The sequence below is a fragment of the Apodemus sylvaticus genome, chromosome 7, assembly GCF_947179515.1.
Source record: "Apodemus sylvaticus chromosome 7, mApoSyl1.1, whole genome shotgun sequence".
In the NCBI taxonomy this organism is placed as follows: Eukaryota; Metazoa; Chordata; class Mammalia; order Rodentia; family Muridae; genus Apodemus; species Apodemus sylvaticus.
The window spans coordinates 31711828-31719933 of NC_067478.1; the positions used below are offsets into that span (position 1 = coordinate 31711828).

Here is an 8106-nt window from a genome sequence, read left to right on the forward strand (position 1 = left end):
AAGTATATTGGTGTGATTCTAACCAAACAAATAAAAGATCTGTATGAGAAGAACTTCTGGTCTCTGAAGAAGGAAATTGAAGAAGACCTCAGAAAATGTAAAAATCTTCTATGCTCGTGAATTGGCAGGATTAATATAGTTAAAATGGCCATCTTGCCAAAAGCAATCTACAGATTCAATGCAATCCCCATCAAAATCCCAACTCAGTTCTTCATAGAGTTAGAAAAAGCAATTCTCAAATTCATCTGGAATAACAAAACACCCAGGATAGCAAAAAACTATTCTCAACAATAAAAGAACTTCAGTGGGAATCAGTATCCCAGACCTCAAGCAATTCTACAGAGCAATAGTGTTAAAAACTGCATGGTATTGGCAGAGTGACAGGCAAGTGGACCAATGGAATAGAATTGAAGACCCAGAACTGAATCCACACACCTATGGTCACTTGATCTTTGACAAAGGAGCAGGAAACATCCAGTGGAAAAAAGATCGTCTTTTCCAAAAACTGTGTTGGTTCAACTGGAGGTCAGCATGCAGAAGAATGGGAATTGATCCATTCTTATCTTCTTGTACTAAGCTCAACTCCAAGTGGATCAAGGACCTCCACGTAAAACCAGATACACTGAAACTAATAGAAAAGAAACTGGGAAAAACCCTTGAGGACATGGGCACAGGGGAAAAGTTCCTGAACAGAACACCAATAGCTTATGCTCTAAGATCAAGAATTGACAAATGGGACCTCATAAAATTACAAAGTTTCTGTAAAGGACACTGTCAAAAGGACAAAAGGGCAACCAGCAAATTGGGAGAAGATCTTCACCAACCCTATATCCAATAGAGGGCTAATATCCAATATATACAAAGAACTCAAGAAGTTAGACCCCAGGGAACCAAATAACCCTATTAAAAATGGGGTACAGATCTAAACAAAGAATGTATACCTTAAGAACTTCAGATGGCTAAGAAGCCCCTTAAGAAATGCTCAACATTATTAGTCATTAGGGAAATGCAAATCAAAACGACCCTGAGATTTCACCTCATACCAGTTAGAATGGCTAAGGTTAAAAACTCAGGAGACAGCAGGTATTGGAGAGGATATGAAGAAAGAGGAACACTCCTTCACTGCTGGTGGGATTGCAAGATAGTACAACCACTGTGGAAATCAGTCTTGTGTTTCCTCAGAAAACTGGACATGACACTTGCGAAGGGCGCTGCTATACCTCTCCTGGGCATATACCCAGAGGATTCCCCAGCATGCAATAAGGACACATGCTCCACTATGTTCATGGCAGCCTTATTTATAAAAACCAGAAGCTGGAAAGAACCCAGATGTCCCTCAGTGGAGGAATGGATACAGAAAATGTGGTATATTCCCACAATAGAATACTACTCTGCAATTAAAAACAATGAATTCATGAAATTTTTAGGCAAATTTTGGACCTTTTGGAAAATATCATCCTAAGTGAGGTAACCCAAACACAAAAGAATACACATAAAATGCAATCACTGATAAGTGGATATTAATTAGCCCAGTGGATATTAATTGGGAAGCTCTGAATACCCAAGACATAATTAGTATATCAAATGACTCCCATGAAGAAGTAAGGAGAGGGTGCTGATCCAGCATTGTAAGGAAGTACCAGGGCAGAGAAAAAGGAGGATGGTGATTGGAGAATGGGTGGAGAGAAGTGGATTTATGTGACATATAGGGAGGTGGGAACCGGGAAAGCATTTGGAATGTAAACAAAGAATTAAAAAAAAAAGAATTGTAGGTAAGTTTTCCTTATTTTATATTAAAATTTTAAAAATTTAAAAATTTAATCTTTTATTTTCAATTGAGTTAACAGTTGAATTAGGATTAATAACGTTTGAACTGTAGATCCGCTCATATGAACAGTAATATTTCTCATCATGTTTTTAAAAAAAATCTCACCTTTTTTTTTTTTTTTTTTTTTTTAAAATCTCACCTTTTTGGTTTCGCTGTGTTAAACTGAGAAGCCTAATGCAAATTTGTACCTGGGAGCATGCTGGAAAACTGGAAATATGTAAACAAATGCTGTGTGTCAGGTGAATCTTAAGCAGTTGGTGGTGTCTGCCTTATATGCACCAAATGGGAATAAAGAAATGTGAACCATCTACTCTTTGCACGGAATGGATTCTAAAATATATTCATTGCTTCATGTTCTTGTTCCCTTCTTCCTACACTGTCCATTACGATGGGTCTTAACATAAGAGAGTGAAGAGCAACACCTATTGCTAAAGGACTGCAGAAAAGAATCCGAGTAACTTCACTGTATTAAAAGACTTCAAATGCAGCAGGCAGGAAGACATCACAAGCATTAAAAATGGTATATTGTGAGCTGTGGTTCAAAGGGTGAGGTGCTTCTGTAAACGTACCTGTACATGTGCCAATTAAAATAAGCAACTTGGTGACTGGCGAACAAAGCCAGCTACTCAATCAGCGCTTTCTGTGTGCACTATTATACTGTTCCTTGTGTGCCATTATAATGATCTTTGGCTTTCACACTCCTAATGGGTTTATTCTCAGGCATCACTCAGTTTTGAAAACAGCTGGACATATTCTGGCCTAATTAATTGGTTAATAACTTACATGTCACAATTGTGAAATAACTCTTATGGAAGAATTACAAAAAGACTTTAGATAAAGAAGAGGTCTTCGTGATGTATTCCTGAACTTTCTAATAGCATTATTCTATGTTTTGTGGTATGTAAATAGCCATCACAGGAGAACAGAATTTTAGGCACAATCAGATGATCAGACACATTTTCCAAACTATGACAAATATTCGGGGGAAGGTGATGCTTCATTCGACTAAAAGCCATAAGGGCATACTCGTGTGCTGAACTACTTGATAAATTCTACCCTCTTCAAGCAGGGAGAAGGAGACTGCTGTGGGAACTGACCATAATTTATGCTACAGTAAAATCTTTTTAACCCTGTGCCCCAGAATTCAGAAAATTCTCTTATAGCTTTCAAAAAGTATTTTTGGAATATAAAACTATTATGCCACTCAAATAATTTAAAAAAAAATAGGTCTGGGCTACTTAATGAGAAATTATTAGTTAAGTATAAGTACAAAGTTCTCATCATAAGCCTATTCAATACACAAGAGAACCCAGTTTGCTTATTTTAGAGATCATCCCCAGAATTCTAAGTCTCTAATGTCCTACAAGAAGTAAAACTGAGACAGTTGCTGAGGGAGAGAGGAGTGAAGAATAGGTCGGGGAGTGACCCAAAATTAACGAAGTTAAGTCCCAAACCTAATAACTTCCATGTATTTCTGGCCCTGTTTGTACATATATCTTATGCATTTGAAAGGTTAACATCTAAAAAGGACACACACTTCAGCTGTTGAACTGTGGTTTGGGCAGCAGGTTCTCTAGAGACAGAATAGTTGTGTTTGCACAACTGTGAGCTAGAAAAGATGCCAGTCAGCTCTTGGAGACAGTACAAGTCAGAGGCGCTGGTACGGAGATATCTGGCTAAAGAAAATGCTTTAAGGAGGAACACAAACCAAACATGACTTAGAAACAATCAGGGAGAGGATCTTAGAGAGTTTTATTCATAAACGTTGAATGTAGATTACATAGAAGCTAGGACAAATGGGCAAACTCAGTCATCAAAAGAGACAAGAGAAAGAAGAACCAGCCAGGTCCTTTTCATTTGGTCACTTCCTTATCCCTGTAAACCCCGTCTGAACAAGCCTGTGATCCCTCACTGTGTCATATTACCTTGTTTCCCCCACATAACTGAAACTAAACCCATGAGGTAAAAGCAAATATTTAATAACATATAGCTCCCTAATCACATGAATTAAGATGATTAATATCCTCTGTGCTTATTTTCTCAGTTCACCAGAAAACAAACAAACAAAACAAACTAAACCTATCAAGTTTTAGAGAAATTTCTTAACCACTACCATTATGTCTTTCTTATGAAGGACAGAATAGCCTTTATTTCAATCTACTTTCCTGGCCATGCTGCTTCTCCTAAGGCAAGAAATAGTTTAAGCATTTAATAAAACAAAAATCAGAGTCATAAATAAATATCAAAGAACTAAATATAAGTAAATAATAAAATTGTTGGTTTTAATTAACTAACATCCAGGCATCCAAACTGAGTGATATTAATTACAAGTTGTAGAGAATGGGCACGCGCACACATATTTATTCAGACATTTCTTATTTAAGTATTTACATAGTCGACATAATAAAAGTCAACTGCCACTCAGCCCTTTTATGGTAGCGGCAGCTACTCTAATAACTTAGGCTCACTGATGTAAAATCAATTTAACCCTCTAAGTCTTGTACTAGACATTAACCTGTATTTATAATTAGAATTTGTTATGCAATTTGTAAGAGGTTCTGAAACGGTTCCCATGAAGAAGATGGCTCAGGGTCTGCAGATATAAAGCAGCAGATAGAAGGGCACACTCAGGCAGAGTGGGCAGCTAGTGAGCAAGCAGTCGCCTCTGTCTTTCGGGTTCATCTGGTACTCTAACAAGCCAAGCCTAGTTTGTGTTCCAATTAAATAGTTATCCTTCAATAGCTAGCAGGCTTTGTGATCTGTTTCTCGAATCCCCCTCCACGCCAGCCTTGCTTAAGGATTGCACTTAAAGGTATAATGGTGTTGTTAAGTTGAACTGGGGCCTCATGTGATCTTTTCAGACAGGATGTGGTATGGAAATGCTAGGTAGGAGGAAAATAAGAAGAAGGCCTCTACTAGTTCCCAGGTATTATTTATGACGAATGGACATCTGCTATCTACTCATTCAGTATCACAAATGGCATAGCCCTTGGCTGAAAACACCCTGTACAAATGGTATAGACTGGTCCGGGGAATAAGGAGCAGACAGGTGAGGTAAAAGCAGTCACCAGACCAGAAATGATATTTGTAAAAGGTAAATTAAATAGGCTGCAAGAAAGACTGCGAGCAGACTCTCAAATACCCCTCTTAAAAGGGAATTAGTGTCTAAAACTTATAAGAAGAATTGCTGGCCTAAGTCTCAGGCTTTGTGGACAGATCTGTGGGCACTCCACTTTCTTGTTAAGTAGCATAGTTTTTAGCAATAACTGTCCTTTTTTAGAATGGCTCTTGGAGGTGAGCTATCTGGGCCATTAGAAGTTAATCTTTAACATTTGTGTGAGACCTCCCAAGTACTGGCTCTAGCCGCCAGTTGCCAAGGTCTGATAACTCAGGAATGGGGAGTTGGGGGAAGTTTTGGTCTCTTTGTCTCTAAAGTTAACGGGTTTTTGGTTTGTTATTTTACAAAAATAGACAGTAGGTGCCTCTTACCTCCACTGAGTTAAGACCCTTCCCCTAATAAAACAGGAAACCCTGTTACCAAAAGACCTAAAATGGAATAACAGAGCACATCTAAAGCCAAAATATAGAATGGATGCAAGAAGTGACTCCTTGTTAAAAAAGAAAAAAGAAAAAAATGCATGAAAATAATCGAAACTCCTACCTACCCACAGACAAGCGTGACTGAACTACATTTTCTCTCTCCAGGTACTTACCTTGCCCCTGTTCCCACCTCCCCTTCCTAGGAGTCTTGGTTGCGGTTCTTAACTTCTAGCTCAAATCTCCACCCTCAGATTCCTCTTCTCAGGGCTTGTAGATGTTCTGGGTCCCGCGAAGTCCACAGAGCCTCTTGAGAGGGACCAGGAGCAGGCTTATGGTCCTTAGGCTGCTACAAGAAGCTCAATTCCTAGTGTCAGGGCCCCAGCTGCCACTCAGCTCCCCAGACTCCTCCTCTAAGAAAGGCAGAAAAGCACCTTGACTTTGAGGCAGTTGCCAAGGGATTAGGTTTTATTTTCTGAGGTTTGAGAATTCCATTTCCTGACAGTCAGGAAATCAACCCACCCCTGCTAATCAAGTTGAAACTCCGCCTGCCTAACTGAGTTCCAAGTCCTTTTAGAATGTTACCTGCTTCTAGGAGAGGCTCTCAGTAGAAATGATCTGGTCTGTGCACAGTTCTGGACCGCCAAGGGAACACTTACTGGCATTTCCTTTACTGTGACCTCCACTGCATTCTTCAGATGCTGGCACTGATTCAAAAGGAGACTCAGGAATGCTTTCCCTCCCTTCTCTGTTTCTTTAGATTTGCTGGTTTTGTTTTGTTTTGTTTTTGTTTGTTTTTGTTTGGTTTGGTTTGTTTGGGGTTGGGAGAGTCAGAGTATATATCCAGATAACCTCAAAAGCCTAACTTCTCATACAGAGTACCAGCAGTTGCCGGCGTGACCACCAATATTATTTTTCTTTTTGGTATTTTTGTCATCTTCATGGGACAGCTGTTCACACTCAGGCGAATGAGCCTCTCTGAGATGGACTATCCCCATGGCTGTTATGGGTCTGGGATCACTCAGAGATTCACCTCGAAACAGGTAAGTTTTAATAAGAGGCTTTATTAAACACTGCTACCAGATATTCATGGCACCAGAACCGCAACCAAGAGGGTTCCCCAGATGCCGCATCTAGTCCTATCAAGCCAAACCCACAAGATTGCATGCCTTTTGTCTACCCAGAGGCAGTCTAATTTTAACATAGTATCTTGCAGATGTCATTGAGCAGAGTATGTAGGCTGGATTACAAAAGCCGGAAAAAGTCTCTGGATTGGGGGTCCAACCCGGGGCCTCGGGGCTGAGTGCCATTTACATATGAGAGTGAATGCTGGCTACCAGGGTCTCCCCCGCTTCTCTCACTGTCTACCTGTTACAGGGAGTGGCTGCCATATCCGGTCTGGTACCCTAACTTCTCCAGCCTGCAGGTTGGGCAGCTCTTTCCTGTATAATCCAGTCCTGTAGGTTACCTGGACTTTTTGTTTGTTTGTTTGTTTGTTTCGTTTTGTTTTTTATTTGGTTTGTGGTTGTTGTTGTTATTGTTGTTTTGGTTTTTTTTTTTTGGCCTATCCTTTACCCTCTTGGCCAGTCTCTTGTCCCAGGCTCTCCCCTCCTTCCTTGGCAGAGCCTCCCTTTTCTCCCTTCTACTGCCTTCCCCTTCCCCTCTTCTCTCCTCACCGGGCCCAGCTCAGTCTGGTTGGGTGGGTGGTGCACTTTGGACTCTCCCTTTACAAGGCTTTTTTTTTTTTTTTAATCTCTCACCTGCAGTGAGTCTAATTGTTAGTCTTCTAGACAATTGAAGACAAAAGGGGGAGCAGGACAGGCCATGGCTAAGTTGTGAACGACTTCTTCCTCATCCTTGAGGTGAAAACCAGTCATCCTAAACCAAGCCCCTCAAAGAGGGTTTCTCCATTCCTTAGCCCCTCATACTCCCACCCCTGCTGATGGATTCTCTCAACAAGTTCACCAGGTTAGGTCAGGCCACATTTACACAGCAGTTGTGGACCAATCAAACATCTTATCTTTCTTCAAACTGACAAACCCTAAATTAGGGAAGGAAGACTCTTCAGAGGAAAGCAAACAAACCACAAAAACCAGCAGCAGACTTTCAGCTTGAGGGTCCCCCTCCCCTCCTGCTTTTCGGGGACCTGCTCTTTCCTGTGTGTCTGCTCCAAACCTATTTTCCTTCCCTCCCCACTCCTGCCCCACCCCCACCCACATAAAGCCTCTCTCCAAATGCAGCCTCTGGCTGCTGTGCTTGAGAGTTTTTCCTTTTTCTACTTTTCAAGCTTGAAATCTTTCCTGCTATCTCGTTCTTTAACTGGCATAGAAAATGGACCCCGTCAAGACCCCTGGATGGAAACAGTAGTCCGTAGCAGTGCTACAGCCCTTACTGCATAAGGACGGGTGACAACAGTCCATTTTAGAACCAGGCCCGACTTCAAAAGGAAAGGCGTCCATTCCAAGAACAAGGCCATAAAATCCCCCATCCAAAGAACAGCGTGGACATAACCACAAGGATGGAGAGGTATCTGTGCTGTTCAGACGTATGTGGTTTAGGTATCTCATCCTGTGGTTAAACATTCACGACACAAGAATGCGGTCCACTGACCCCCTGGACACAGGTCATGTAACATCCCGGCACCCACCAATGACGCTTTAGATTACCTCACTCTAGCTAAAATTCTCTAGGCTTTTTCTAGCCTAGAAAAAGGCATGCATACCTTCATCTGGGGTCGATAT

General features: G+C 41.0%; 1 protein-coding gene across 3 annotated transcripts in view; it reads right to left on the reverse strand.

Moving 5' to 3' along the window:
- The window catches only part of LOC127688722 (phospholipid scramblase 2), a 28680-nt gene extending 22617 nt beyond the window's left edge, over positions 1-6063 (reverse strand). Inside the window, exons 1-2 of one of the 3 annotated variants that reach the window (XM_052187651.1) lie at positions 5951-6030; positions 5542-5778 (exon numbers count right to left, since the gene is read on the reverse strand). The gene's annotated coding sequence lies outside the window, so the exon portion shown is untranslated. The other 2 variants (XM_052187653.1, XM_052187652.1) reach the window with 2 other exon arrangements.
- Between the last annotated feature and the right edge of the window lie 2043 nt (positions 6064-8106).